This window comes from Neodiprion fabricii, chromosome 7 (assembly GCF_021155785.1).
Source record: "Neodiprion fabricii isolate iyNeoFabr1 chromosome 7, iyNeoFabr1.1, whole genome shotgun sequence".
Taxonomy (NCBI): Eukaryota; Metazoa; Arthropoda; class Insecta; order Hymenoptera; family Diprionidae; genus Neodiprion; species Neodiprion fabricii.
Genome location: NC_060245.1, coordinates 12,289,439 through 12,305,254, shown reverse-complemented (window position 1 = coordinate 12,305,254; position 15,816 = coordinate 12,289,439). Strand labels below are relative to the sequence as shown.

General features: G+C 39.4%; 1 protein-coding gene and 1 long non-coding RNA gene across 2 annotated transcripts in view; one reads left to right on the top strand and one right to left on the bottom strand.

The window, feature by feature from the left end:
- LOC124186843 (regulating synaptic membrane exocytosis protein 1) overlaps window positions 1-15,816 on the bottom strand; it is a 1,552,625-nt gene that overhangs the window by 218,470 nt on the left and 1,318,339 nt on the right. The window lies entirely within an intron of this gene.
- LOC124186845 lies at window positions 9,524-10,310 on the top strand. Its single transcript, XR_006871731.1, has 3 exons — window positions 9,524-9,574; window positions 9,808-9,986; window positions 10,261-10,310. It is a non-coding gene; the product is annotated as an uncharacterized LOC124186845 (long non-coding RNA).

The following is a 15,816-nucleotide window of genomic DNA, read 5'->3' as shown; positions in this document are numbered from 1 at the left end:
TACGAAAAGCAGGAATCAATCTGAAAGAAACAGAACGGATGATACCAATTACTTGTCTTCTAGATTAGAGGCCACTGAGAACTCCAATTCTGAATCATACAGTGCGGACGACTCTGATTCTGATCAACAGAAAACCCACAAAGAAGAGCGTATAAATGCCGGAACTCCACAAGCCTCACTTACAAAACAAGTATCGCACAACGAGGGTGACTTTGGTTTAAATCAACAGAAAATTCACAAAGAAAAGCGTGCAAGTGCAGGAACTCGGCGAGCCTCATTTACAAAAGAAGTATTGCACAAGGATGACTCCGATTCAGATCGATAGAGAACCCACAAAACACAGCGTATCGAGGTAGGAACTCTGAGTGCCTCATATACAAAACAGGTATGTAGATAAAAAGTTTCTGTATCCCCATCTCTATATAGGACAACTTAGGTAAAAAACTTTCGCCTCCAAACTTCAGTACAATATACTATTTTGGACTTTCTCTCTGTAACAGTCATGTATTATAGCTATGATATGTACTCGGATTAACTAATAGGTTTTGTTCACTTATTCGTACATATCATTTCGTGTCATATCAGACTTTCAAATGTTTTGATATTCACGGGAAAATTTTTTTTTTATAACTTCTGCTGAAATCACAGATCCGTTCATAATATTTCTGACAGGGAATACAAAAAATCAAGTTTGGGACCATTCTTCTATTCGTCATAATCTATATATAAGTGTTAGTGAGCCAATTAGCTTTGAATCAAATTTATGCCTCACCCGAATGTCGATGGTGAACTAGAACAGTCTCCACTGAGGATAGAATATACTATGATAACTGTTTACTACCCATATTATTTTAAAAACATAAATTTCAGTGCTAAAGTTCATCCTTACACAAACTAAATAAGACAAAAATGATTTGTATTTTATATAACCCTAAAAGTTCCTCGGATGGACCTTCAATTGCAAACATAGCCAGTGATATGGTGCAACACTTTAGTCACAGCTCTCACAATTTTTGTTCAACAATACTAATGATTGAGTATGAATATCATATAAGGAATCTTGTATCAGATAATAATATATGATATAGTTAAATTATAGTTAAAGAGCCGCAATTTTATTGAAAAGGATTTTTAGAAGTACTCAAATGATCTACTCACACGCATGTAAATGCCACAAAAAACTAATGTGGATGAGAAAAGACTGATAAAAATCAAATTAATTCATAAAATAATAGTAAATGTCCTGAATAATAGAATGAGGAGTAAAATAATTCAAGTTCCTTATTTTTGTTTGATCTTAAAATAAATTTGATTTGAATGTTTTTTGATTTCAATGTATGTTATATGTAGGATAATAAAGGTTCACGTGTATATGATTCACATATGGACTCGCCAAAGAGTTCTCGATCAGATACTGTAACCATTTTATTTTCTCTACAATCTATGCAAGAAAATAAGAAAAAGACGTAAACACCGAACATCAGATGCCAAGAGAAACTGAGTTTGCTGTACAACTTTTTATAATTCGATTTCTTTCTTTCACTCCTCCACTCTTTCTTAAATAAGTTATTCGAAGGTTACAGTATAAAAAGCACACTACTCGTCGAAGGTCTATCAATTTAGCCTTGTAGTTTAAATATAACAAAATACATAATAAATAACGAATAACATACAGATGTATAATTAAAAATATAAATACGCGGAGTGAGGAGGAAATTATTTGTAAAATAGAATTGAGACGAGAGAGGTGTTTTCCGGTGGACGTATTTATATGCACAGTATACAGTGACGATGTTGGATATGAATAAAATAGATGGTGATTGAAGTCTTTCTACGCTCGGTTGCATATTCAGTTAAGATTTCTACCTAGCCAAGGTTTCGCTTCAAACGACAGTAGTATGGTAATAGGGGTTCTAAGTACAAACACCATCTTTACCGACAGAGCCGCTCCGCACATCCCAGATGCAAACCCTTGAAGGTTACCCCCACTCTCGTCAGATAAAACGTGCTCTGCCGTACCGACTTGAGGTCAAAAACGTGCAACCTTACCGACAGTTGTATCGGTCGATTGAGATAGAGGCGGTGTGGCATTGCTCAAAGCGTCAAGGAAATAGAAAGAGATGACAAGTCCCACAGCTGTGTCTGTCCCTGTCGTACCATTGTCGTTAAAGAGAGACAGGAACGGCTGTCTGATCTTTCTTCCTTTTCTATTCAGCGGACCTTTCCACTCACAGAAGGGCCTACCTATGCCTCGCCGCCAATATCTTCGTATCTTTATGATTCTTACATCATATAAACATACGTGTGATTCTTATTTTCAATTTAGTGACACATTTTTATACTTAGAGTATTTTACATTAATTTGACCTCCCTGTTATGATCCAAACCGCTCAGCTCTTATCTCATAATTATTTTTATACCATATATGTCCAGATATTTTTATCTGATGTTCTTTCAGATTCTACAAGAAAAACAATATCTTTCCGTTTATAATTAACCAAGTTGACCTTCACCGCAGCTCAGCCCGTTTTCCTACAAAAGCTATAACTGCACCGTATTCTTTGCCCATCTACATCCAAAAGCTTTATTTTGAGGTGTTTTCCCATATTTTGCTTCGTTTCGAAGATATCATCCTGGGGCGATTTAAAATCACCCTGTTCACCCACCCGACAATTGTCGCGACTGCTACCACACCTCACCTATGATGTTTGGTAAAATATGAAATGTTATACGAAATCATAATTTATTACGATCCTCTCATTTCACGTCAGTGAATAGTTGATTTTATCATCCCGAACAAAATATATTTTTTACTCGTCATGAGAAGCTAATTGGTTCGACTGTTGTCATGTTCAGTTTCATGACTATGACAGCACCGTAATTCAAAAGTTCCAGCGGCATCAGTTTGTGGCTCGCGGCGCACGTGTTTATTGAACTCTGCTGCGTTGAGTGTCTCGTGTAGTGTGTTCCGCGAGTGTTTTCATAGTGTTTCGCAATTGCCGTTGTTTATTTTAACTTTTCAAATTCACTCTTTCATTTTGAGTATATCTAGTTCTAAATTGCATGCGTAGAATTAGTGTACATACTTATTCGCTATTACAAGCCACTGTAGATTTAACGACTGAAAAAAACAAAATGTAAAATAGCGTGAGCGTGAACTTTTAATAAATTGACTATTTGACTTTATTTTTTGTTTTTAAACCCATAGCGTTAGCATTTTTTACACGTGGTTTTATCTAAAATTGTCTCAGCTTTGGATAAGAAAAATCAAAAAATTGTTTCGGAATTCTCTTATTTTTCACTTTTCAACTTGACTCAAAGTTACATGATTCATAGTTGAAATACGAATTTTTGAAATATTCAGAAAGTTTCTGATGAAAAATAGTATTGTCGATGTATTTATTTTATTATTCAGTCAGATGAAAACTTTAAAAAAGCAAAAAAATTAGAAAAACGCAAGAATGAGTGTTTCTCTGTTTCTTACGTGGCAAAAGCTCAGAAATTTTCGCAGTTTATTCATTTTAATGTGATAAACAAGATATAAACAATAATTTGAAATCGAAATATTTAGGCCCAAAATCTATGCCGCTGTTTGTGGATTGTCTCAGGTATGGGTGGAAGTTACTGTTGGCTAAGTACATGTTTAATCACTGAGACTATAACTACTTAGTTACAGGAAACGGTAATACATCACGCAGGACAATATTTCTAACGCTTTCAACGAGAACGTCGTAACAGAAGACGTAAAGCCTGTGGAAACACGTGCCGAATTTTCGTTCCTCAAGCCGCGCGACTAGGTTGTGATTGCATATTTCCTATGCTAATAGTCTACCATCAAGATTTCGAGTGCGCTCCGACACATTATTTATAAGTTTACAATTCTTCTCAGCATTCTTACGCAGTTGATTGATATCATTCGAGAATGCAGAAAAATTTGATTGAAACGTTTCCGTAAGATCTTCAACGGTATTTTGTAGAACACTGTGCAGACCTTACAAGGGCACGACATCGTTTGCATGCTGCAGATCGGCAACGTTACAAAATCGTTTATTTGCTATAACATATTGATTGTCCGAAGTGATTTTAAATCAGATGCCTGGAGGGTCGCGCACAAATTTTTTACTTTCATCACGCGCCAATTCTCGTCTGGATATATCGATGCTCATCGTTCAACGACTAATCTGTAAATGATAATTTTCTCGTTGATCTATCACTAATCAATGATTACAGCTTCTCGCACCTCTTAAATGATTGCAACTATTTCGTTGGCATGATCGATATTGCCAGCCGCCTGTAATGTCATGAGCAGTCGGAGACGATCCACGATTTTATTTGGATTATCCCAGTAGACGTAATCGACCTCTTGTCCATCCTTTTGTACAATTTTACAGTTGGGTGAATCTTTGCTAGATTTTCGTGGTGAGCGGGCAAATTGGGTAATGAAATTTTTATGCTCTGCACTTTTTGCATCAACACGAATGCTTTTATCGGCGTTGTAATGTTTTCGATGTGCATTTCCATGGTGACAATTTTATATAATTATTTTTGTCTGTATCATTCACAAGCGTGGGATCGGGTGATTTTTTGAACAATAATTCGAGTAATCCTGGTATTCTCTCATAAGTTTTACTCCTCACATCCATATCTTCCTCATCATTATCGTCGTTTTCAACAAGTTTTACTTCTTTCATAGTAATATCTGGTTGTTCTATTTTGGTTTCGTACTTAATCTGTCGCTTCGAAGTATCAACCAATTCTTGCAGTGGTGCTACGACAGGCTCAAACATTTTTCCCATAACCTGCTGCGCGGTGTCTTGGTCTGATTTAATCATTTTATGTTTCCAGCGTATCGCATCACTAGCCTTCAATATTTGAATCAACACATCGCTGTTTTTACGGCTGTTAGTGCTCTCCATGTTTGCGTCTCTATTATTGCGAAAAAACTGTGCAAATTTATACTAATATATGCTTATAAATCAATCAAAACCATTCCTGTACCTTCTCCCGATCGATTTCACTGTCTTTATTAATGACGACCAAAATAATATTTGCTATCATTCTAGCACGCTGAGCATAAGTCTTTCAATTGCTGATAGGTCATGTCGGTTTTGACATGGTCAATGTAAATATGTTTCATATTCATTTCATCCGAGCGAAACAATACCAGCAAATTTGCATTGTCACGCACGAGGTGTTGTGGAATACGCGCATACGTCTGGCTGAGATAAAAGCTATCGACATTCCAATGATACCCATGCCGAAGTATGCTCTGATATTATTTTGCTTCTTGCATGCGAAATCATCGGAAATCATGATCGAATTTGGGTGTGCATCTTCAGGTTTCATAACCTCCTCGTTTTCAGCGGACGGATTATAACCTACACTCTGCACCGGTTGTAATAACTTTTGCAAATATTGATACTTTGGCTGTATCAGTGATTTTGAATAGACGTAGACATTTTTGAATCTCAATCCATTGCCGTGGATGATAAGCGAGAGTAGGGCGTTAGTCTTACTACAATTAGATGGACCACAAAAAACTGCTCTCACTGTATTTGGCATTAATTTTCCGTGGCGTTTTGTTTTCTTTTTTGCTCGTTGAACCATTTTATCGGAATTCGCAACAGGTAATTCATTTGTTTGCTCTTCGAATTTCATGGTGCTCGATCAACATGACGACGAGGACTAAGATGTTTACATATAAGTTCATTTCTTTTATAGAAATGTGGTCAGTTGTTGTTTGACCATGGCGATATGCACACGCATGAAACGTGGTAAAGGTCTATTAAATGAAATCATCAATCATCTTCCTGTTGAATTACATGTGCCAGGGTATCAATACCACGGACCCGGTTCAAAACTGTCAAAGAGGTTACCTCGTGGTGATCCTGGTATCAACCTGTTGGACGCCGCATGTGAAGAACAAGATATTGCGTACTCTAGAATCAGGATAACAGTGCTGCAAGAAATCAAGCTAATATAGTGTTCGTCGAGAAGGCGTGGAGTCGTGTCTTAGCTAAAGACGCTAGCATGAGTGAAAAAGCCGTAGCCTGGTAGGTCACCAATACAATCCAAACTGAATCTCAAGTTTAAATGAGTTTGATGGGAAAGCGAGCGGGGCTTGGCATCACAAGAACGAATGGAAAAGTCTAAACAGATGCTAAGCGTCGTTTAACGAGTTTGAGGACTAAACGGAAGAAGAGGGCAATTAATTTCGAATCCTTTATTAAGACTGCAAAAAAAAAAAACAATGCAGCCTATTCATATGGCTGTTGCGACAGCGCTGTCAGGTGCTCGTTCAGCGGTAAAGCTCGCTAGAAAGAAAACACATGTACCTCGCATTATACCCCTATTTGATAACATTGGAGGTATTCTCCCTTTGCGCATTCCAATTCTGGCCGGTCTCAGTGCTACGGGGGTTCTAGCTGGTAGTGCTGCAGGCGTAGCTAAAGCCGAAAATGACGCCAATGCAAACAAACATCAGTTAAATAAGATCAAACGACATAAGCCCCAATGAAGGCGATTGCTTTGGGTAAAGGATTATACCTGAAACCCCACCGAGAAGGTATGAGTCTGTACTTACGACCGACAAAAAACTAAGACTGCTACTTCACCGAGCTCTTACCGGTTTTGATCTACGCAGGTACGCAAAAGGCGTGAAATTTTCACATTTTCGCGGCGTTAACATGCGGAATGATCCACTAAAATTGAGGTTGAAAAAGCCTAAATCAGCAATTATTAATATGGATGATAAGACTGGCCCTGGAACACATTGAGTTGCAAACAAGAAAAGTGCTGGTCAGGTTGTTCATTTCAACAGCTTTGGTGATTTCCAACCACACAAAGATCTAATGAGACATCTCGGTGTTGGTAGCGTAAAATACAATCATAAGAGATATCACGATCATAATACTGTAACGTTCTTTGACGTTACGGAAATGAATATGGATCCGTGAATTTGATCATCAAGCCAAAATCAAAGGCGTAAATAAAATGTCGTGAAAAAGCTTCAATTGCAAGATATGTGTTTCTCGTTTTAAGTCTGAAACAAGACTGTTTTTTTACAATAATGTTGGTTGACGCAGCAACCTTATTCTTCTTAAAGACATAAGAGGTTTATAAACGTCTTTTACCTATGATGACTACTGGATCATTAAAAGGGGGCAAAAGGGTGATTTCACCCTTTGTAACACTACTCCCCCCCGAGGAAAAGAGTCGTCCCGATTCGGGAAAGATAAAACAATTATAAAAGTGATCTAGCAGTCAGTGCTCAAAGGTGAGTTGGAGCTGTGGATCTAAAAATTTAAAGACTCCCTTTTTTACTATCTGGCATTTGCCCACAGTCCTAAGGTGAACCACAGAAAACCTTGAGCAGATAGTTGAGCGTTAAATTATTTCAAAAATTTATGTGCCTTGTTTTATAAAGGTAAGTGTTGTTAAGTGTTATGTGTCTTCATGAATTTGAAGTCATCAGCAACAGTCCAGATTGATGTCAAAAAGAAATCCAATCCTCTTCATGAAGGATTGTCCAAACGAAACAGGTTCGGGTGAAAAAATCGAGGCGGGAACCAAAAATTCCAGGACCAAACAGGATAATGGCAGATTCCTTTTTGAAAATTCACACAGGAAACAGGGAAATAGATGGGTGACTGATCCTAGTCTTCTTTAGAAACAGCACACCCTAGAGTTTTGGAAGGACAAATGTGAGTGATGGTACAACAATTCAAATTCACTAAGTGAATTTGGGAAAATGCACGAATAAAATAAATTGAATATGTATTCAAAAGAAAAAAAAACGATCTTATCCGAATCATTTCCGTGTATTTCTTCAGAATAAGGCCACCAGTCATCCTCAGCAATCGAGGAAGATTGGAAGGAAAATGGATGTGTCAAGTATCCTGAAAAAGTGCTCACAAAAACTGACACTTTAGGTTAATAAAATGTGAAAATCAAGCAATCGCTCATTGACCTCAAAAAATAATCGTGGCTCTATTCACATTTCAAAAGAAACCAAAGCCTATTCGACACAAAACTCAATTCCACAGAAGAAGGTTCTAGAAAGAAAAAACCGAAGAAAACAAATTTTGAGTTGATTAATAACCCAGAAATAACAAATCATAATCGAGTTATCTTTATTAGAAGAAACATGTCGCAAATTCATGATTCAATCAATGCCGGAATTTTGGCTCAAACTTTGGATTTTTCAAGTTTCAAAAACTTATCGGAGGAAGAATTAAAGAATAAATTTCAAGAAAAATAGAAAGAGTTTTCCTGCGGTTTTTTGGAGGAAAAATCGAAAAAGGAAAAATTGGTTTCCTCTGCTCGTCACGTTTCACCCACAGGTGAATGAAAAACAAACACAAGAAACGACCCCTACTTATTAATTAATTTTTTTCGAATTTTTAAAAATCTTTGAAAATTCCAGTCCCGAACATCTGTGTGGTGAAGTAGACTTTCATGCGACCTTTCTTAAGGATAACACCTCTTGTAGACGTTGCAAAGAAAGTTTAATCTTTACTGAAAAACGAACCGAAGGGTGTCCGGAATGCGGGGCTGTAAAAGCTGAATTGAAAACAATTATTAAAACTGCCTTTTATTTCTCAATCATTTAGTTTACTGTTTAAATATTTTTGTGAATGTGAATATTTGATTTAATAAATTTCTCTGAATAAAAATTAAATTCAAAGGTTTAACTTTGTCCGTGTGTCATTGCAAGACAGAAGCTAGAATAAACTTGACCGGCTGTAGATTCTGCATTGATAAATAAAACAGGAGCCGATAAAGAAGGAAAGGTTTGTTTTACTAGCCAATCTTCATGAACCTCATGAATAGTTCTGAGTAGCTCTAAACAAATGCTCGATTCCTCCTCACGAGAACAAGAACTAACTCGAGCAAAAGAAGTTTATGGGGAAACTCGCAAATAAACAATCAAATCTACTCTGAGCTCAGACGAGCGAATGAAAAGATCGAAATTTTTCATCAATAAATGAGATTCGAAGTCGCGAAAATTACCTAACCTTCGACGAGCTTCTACGAAATAATTACTACTAAATATCAATCTTTCCATCGCCTTTACAGGCAATGAAGTCGTCTGAAGATGTCTATCTAACATAACCATTGGAGCGAAATGCTGAAAATAATAGCAATAACGATCTGGGTCCTGATACATCAAATCTAAGAGAATAATTCCAGCTATGGCTCGATATTCCTCAAGACGGTCTGAAAGGGTACAGACCTGGCGATCTGCTGAAAACCTCTTGGTGAAGGTTGTTTTTCCGCATCCGATATTTCCTTCAATAATAATCGTAAGCGGTCGAGTTTTACACGAATGAATTCCAAAAGGCAAATTCTTCTCCCAATCGATGACCGACTGTAAAGAAGGTCAAGTCGATCACAGTCGTCAAGGGTGTTCGTTTGAAGATCTAACCTCGAAGGATATTCCTGGTCTTGGAGAGACTGTTCCAGGTTGATCTTCTTCAAAAGGAGCAAGACGATCCAAGTGAACCACTTTCTGACGCGAATGAGGAGATCTTCGGATTCTCTAAACAACATCATTTATCCAGTTAACCACTAAGTAAGGGCCTTTCCAATTTCTTTGTAGCTTTGGACATCGTCCTTTCTGTCTTCGAGGTTGAAAGAGCCAGACAAAATCTCCAGGATTAAATTTTAAATCTCTGGCTCGAATGTCATAACGAGTTTTTAATTTTTCTGAAGCCATAGAAATTTTATTCCTAGCAAAGTGATGAATTTGTTCTAAACGTTGTTGTAATAAAAAGGCATAATCTGTTTGATGCCGTCTTTGCATAGGAACAGGGCCTTTCTCTGAATCTGACGGAAGTCGAAGATTTCTTCCAGTGAGCCTGAGGGCCGGCGTCTGCTTCGTCGTCTCATGAATCGCAGATCTGTAAGATAAGAGAAAGAAAGGGATACAGGAGTCCCAGTCTCTCTGATTCTGCACTACGAAGGATGACAAATACTGTAGCAAGGTTCGATTCAGACAATCTATGATGCCGTCAGATTGCGGATGCAAAGAGGTCGTACGAGTTTTTCTAACCCCTAAAATCTGAGTAACCTCTTTCATTAAGGTTGACTCAAAATTTTGGCCTTGATCAGTACAGAGTTCAAGAGGAACTCCGTGTCTACAAACAAACTCTTTCACGAATGCCTGTGCTACAGTGGAAGCTTCTTGATCAGCGAGAGGAACCACTTTAGGCCACTAAGTAAAATCATCAGCAATAACTAGAGCATATTCATTTCCAGAATGGGTTATTGGGAGAGGTCCGAGAATGTCCATGGCTATGCTTCCAAATAGAGCTCCCACGTTGTGAATTTGAAGAGAGCTTTGTCCTTTCGCTCAAGGTCCTTTCTTTGCCGTGCAGATTCGGCATCTTCGGCACCATTCCTCAACGTCCATCCGGCAACGGGGCCAAAAGTAGAAGTTGCGAATTCTGCCCAGAGTTTTATTTGAGGCGAAGTGACCGCCTGCAGGAGAATCATGATAAAGAGCAAGAATCTCCGAAATTCGTGTCCTCGGAACCAAAAGTTGCCACCTGATTTCTTTCAAGTCTGCAGATTCCCATTTTCGGTATAAAATTCCATCAATCAGAAGGATAGAGTCCCATTGAGCCCAATAAATTTTCAAACCTGGCTCGGCTAAAGATATATCCTGCCAGTCTGGGCGAGTTTCTGTTTCCTTCCAAGACTTCACTTGATTCAAAGTGTCGTCCTCTTGTTGCGATTTTCTCCATTCCTCCTGGTTATTTTCGAGAGAAATCTTCCGTATTAAAAGTAAGGGGTCTCGGTTTTTCTCTTATCGTGCACATTGTTTACACTCTGGCATTTCCTCGCAGGGTCTTCGAGAGAGCATCGGCGTTTCCATGATGAATTCCTGCTCGATGCCAAATGTTAAAATCGTACTGTCCAAGCCTTTCTAATCATCTAGCTACCTGACCTTCGGGAGGTTTGAACGAAAGTAGCCACCTAAGAGAAGCATGATCTGTACGTATCAAAAATCTCCTACCATACAGATAATGATGAAAATGTACTACGGTCTTAACAACAGCTAAAAGTTCTTTACGGGTGATACAATAATTCCTCTCAGTTTTACTCAAAACTCCGCTGAAATAACTTGTCACTCTTTTCTGACCTCCCTGAATTTGTGACAGAACCCCACCTGTTTCTGAAAGAGAGGCTCCGTACCTAAAATAAAAGGAAGTTCGACCTCTGGATAAGCTAAGATGGGCAAAAAAAAAAGATTTTCTTTTAGTTTCATGAAAGCTTCTTCGCATTCCGGGGTTCAGTCAAAAGACATCTTGATTCCAGTCAAATTATGGTGAGGTTTAGCTATACCAGCGAAACCTTTTAAAAATCTTCTGTAATACGCACAAAGGCCTGAAAAGCTTTGAATTTGTTCTTTGTCCTCAGGTGTTGGCCCAGAAGAAACCTCCTCGATTTTGGAGGGGTCGGTCTTCACACCTTGCGCTGAGACGATATGTCCGAGGAAGCCTACTTCTTTGTGGAACAAATGGCATTTTTTCGGGCTCATTTTTAGGCCTGCTTGCTCCAGCCTAGCGAACACTTGTCTGAGATTTTGAACTTCTTTTCCAAAGTTCTTGCCAAAAACGATTAGATCATCTGAAAAGACGAGGCATATTTTGCCAGTGAACCCATGGAGAACAGCTTCCATTATTCGTTCAAAGGTAGCCGGGGCATTACTTGAACCAAACGGCATAACCTTAAACTGTCATAATCCTCCTAAAACCGTGAAAAAGCTGTTTTTTCTTCATCTAGAGGATCCATTTCGACCTGCCAGTATCCGCTCTGAAGATCTATGGTGCTGAACCAAGTTGCACCAGCTATCAGGTCGAGTGTCTCGTCGATTCTGGGTAAAGGGTAAGAATCTTTCTTCGTTATATCGTTCAGCTTCCTGTAGTCGATACAAAATCGTTTGGATCCGTCCTTCTTGTTAACACGGACGATTGGTGAGGCCCAGGGACTAGACGATGGTTCAATCACATCGTTCATTAGCATGTCTTCCACAAGCTTCTTCACCTCTTCTCGGGCGTTGAGAGCGAGTCTTCGAGGAGCTTCTTTTATTGGTGAACTCTCTCTGACGTCGATCTTGTGCTTGACAGAAGTACATCGGCTCTTATCACCACTATCTTTGGCGAAAGAATCTATAAATTCTGGCAAAGGAGATTCAAACGATTCTACCTGAGCTGGATTCAACGAAATCAAAGATTTCTCAACAAGGCTCTGTAAATGTGAAGGAAAATGTTGTTGAAAATCATCCTCTGAAAGTTCTATTTCCCGAATTCTAGGAGGAGTCCAATAAATTCCATTTCTATTTGTACAAAGAGTTATTTCGCGATTGTTTGAAGCTAGTGAATTTCTCTTGGTCGAAATAACACAGTTATGAGCTGTAAGAAAGTCTATTCCCAAAATACCTTTATCCTCTATATCTGGTATAAAAACCTTATGTGGAGAGTCGATACACCCAAAAAGGTTAATTTGGACAGTAACCTGTCTCAAAACCGGGGTCGTCTCTCCAGTGGCTGTTCGCAGAGATAAAGAGGGAACAATCTGGTCATCGGATTTAAAGAGATCCGATCGAACTTACTTCTGCGCCGGTGTCTATTACCCAAAGACAATCGACGGCATTCACAGTACCGCGCGCGTAAAGACCAGACTGTCGTAGACTTCTAATTAAAAACTTTTCTCTAAGAGGGCTTTCACTCTTAACAATCTGCGATGATTTTCACCCCGACAAATCATCCGAAATTAGTTTTTTGGATGAGTTTCTATTGAAGAGCTCGACTGAGGATTTGCTTCCCCTATTTCTATATCTTTCTTACGCCAGTTATAAGAGTTTGGATTTGAACTATGCATCGGTTCTCCATTAATTTTTTCAATCAGAAAACAATGGTTGGCGTCATGTCCTATTTTTTTACAAAATATACAAGTCAAGCTGGTTTGATTTGTCATGACCGCGTTTTCAATTCCACGTTTGTTTTTCAGGTCTTGAAAAGAACCACGATTTCTTTGTTCAAAATTATTATCGTTATTTTTATTTCTGTAATTTTGAGGCTTTGACTCTACCGAGTCCTCGAAACCTCGTCTTTCCGAGGTGTTTTTGGACACCTCAATCCGACGAAGCTTGTTCAACCCAAAATATTGTTTTCGCATTGCCTCCACGTCAAGAGCTTTGGCCGGTTGCCTCTCGTAGAGAAGTGACACCCGATGTCCCAACGGCCATTTTGATTTCCGGATCACGAATTGCGTTTAAGAAAGCTTGGATCGCTAATAAGTTACGAGACGGCTCGTGGTCTGGCAAAGCTACACGAGAAAGCCGTTCAATATCGTAGCTAAGTGTCGCAAGGTCTTCGTCTCGTCCTTATCTTCTGGTCTGTAATTGAGCTGTATATAATTTTGTCAGATGGTCATTTCCGTATCTTTATTCAAGCGCGGAGCTAAGTTTTTCATAATCGGAAATTTCTTCCTCAGACAATGCCGTTAAAACATTTAAAGCCGGCTTTCGAAGACAAGAGGCAAGGCTGTGGGCCCTCATGGCGGAGTCCCACTGATTATGTTTTGCTATTGTGCTAAATTGACGCTTATATTCTGCCCATGGAATTTTTCCATCAAAAATTGGCGGTTTTAGAGGACAAAAGGGTTTCTCGTTAATTTGAGAAACAACCCCAGGAAATCTTGGATTATTTAATTGACTTAAATGAGAATATCGAGGCTGAACCTGAGACAGAGGTTTGGAAAAACCAACCTCATCATTCACTCTTGTCTTACAAATTGGGGATTCATCTACCCCCCCCCCAATAAAAGGCACAGACCTCGAGTCACGAACATCCTGGGATCGTCCTGGATATTGGACCTTCTGAGCAGCGGGAACGGGAACCGGAGAGGGAACAGGAGAGGGAAGCGGAGAAGCGACTCTGGAACCTCAAGGGGTGACGGCCGGTTCTCCTGAGCCGTTAACCTGATGGACAGCCTGAAGAGCTGCCACAGTCGTCCGGAACAGATCATGTAGACTGGTCTCGGAACGTTCTTGAGCTTCTCTATCTAGCCTCCGCTGCTCCAACTGAGAGGCAAGTTTCCTTTCTCGTTCTTCTCGTTAAATAGCGAGTTCTTGTTTTCTCTACTCTTGTTGATCAAGAATCAGCTGGAGAAGTTGCTGTTGATGACGTTCAGCGGCTTCTTGTTGTTGGGACATGATCTTCAACAGATCAATCTGAGAGACCGCCGAAGGAATTGGAAGAGGGTCTACTGAAGGTGATGAGATTGTCTTGGGAACCCGCGGATTTTCCGTGATGGAAGGTGCCACTTTGCCACTTTCCCTTCGACGAGAGCGTGTCATACGACTATTGCTTATAGGTAAAGTTCGCGCTCTGAATTGACTCGATTAAAACTCCTAATCCCACTTCTGAAACCAGTGTAACGTTCTTTGACGTTACGGAAATGAATATGGATCCGTGAGTTTGATTATGAAGCCAAAATCAAAGGCGCAAATAAAATGTCGTGAAAAAGCTTTAATTGCAAGATGTGTGTTTCTCGTTTTGAGTCTGAAACAAGACTGTTTTTTACAATAATGTTGGTTGACGCAGCAACCTTATTCTTTTTGAAGACATAAGAGGTTTATAAACGTCTTTTATCTATAACGACTACTAGATCATCAAAAGGGGGAAAAACGGGTGATTTCACCCTTTATAATAATACTGTGATTTCCGGTCATTCATGTCTCTAGTTCCTCAGCGGGCGACTATGAAAAGGGTAGCGTTAGTCATGGCTGATTCGTTTACGTTAATGTTGTCGGGTGAATCATCCGTGCTGGAGGCGCAATATTTCCCCCCAATGGAGTTGTCATCACCGAAAAACTGTGTTCTCGGATTCGTTGAATTGCTCATATTCAATTCGATGGTGATATTGAAGAGGGCTGTAATAAATTTCGCATAACGCGGTCAAATGCTGATCGAGAATCCATCACAATATCCACAGGAAGCTATGAAATTGAAGATATTAACAGATTTCTATTCAAGGTACTGCCCCAAGACATTACCCTCAGTCCGCGAGCCAACAACAACGAGTTGAGCGCTGAAATTCCATGTAATCAAAGGGTGGACTTAAGACCGCGGAATTGCATTGAACGTTCATTGGGATTCAAAGAAATGCAGCTACCAAGTCCATCACTCATAGATCTGAATTGCCGGTAGCTATACTGAAAGTCAGCTCTCTGCGCGTCGAGTGCAATATAACGACAAGCGCATACATGAACGATCGTCTAGTTCACACGATTTATGATTTTCTTCCAACTGTTCCATCAGGATATAAGATCATCGAAGTGCCCACCAAAGTCATTTGCCTCCCGATCCCTGTACAGTCGATACATCGGTTACAGCTGAGAATAGTTGATCAACGGCGAATTAATCAATTTTCGCGGCGAAACCATAACCGTGCGATTACATGTGAAATCTCTGAAATAATGGGGATTGTGTTTGAGACAAAGAAATGTAGTAGCAACTATAAAAGTAAGACTTTATGGCCAAACGTCATCACTTGCCAACCACCTCCAATGGAGCCGGAATCTCCGACGAAGCTGACACCTCTAAACACTCGGTTCATTCGTAGCCTAGAACTTCGATCACGTAGGAATTCAGAAAAATAAAAATTCGCATTCTCTGCATTCTGTGTATATTACCACTGAGGAGACGATAAGAATACAGAAATCTATAACATTCGACGATTCGATCACGCACCCTGAGATTCATGCTCATCAGTCGTTTGCATCATCTACCTTTCAGAACAACG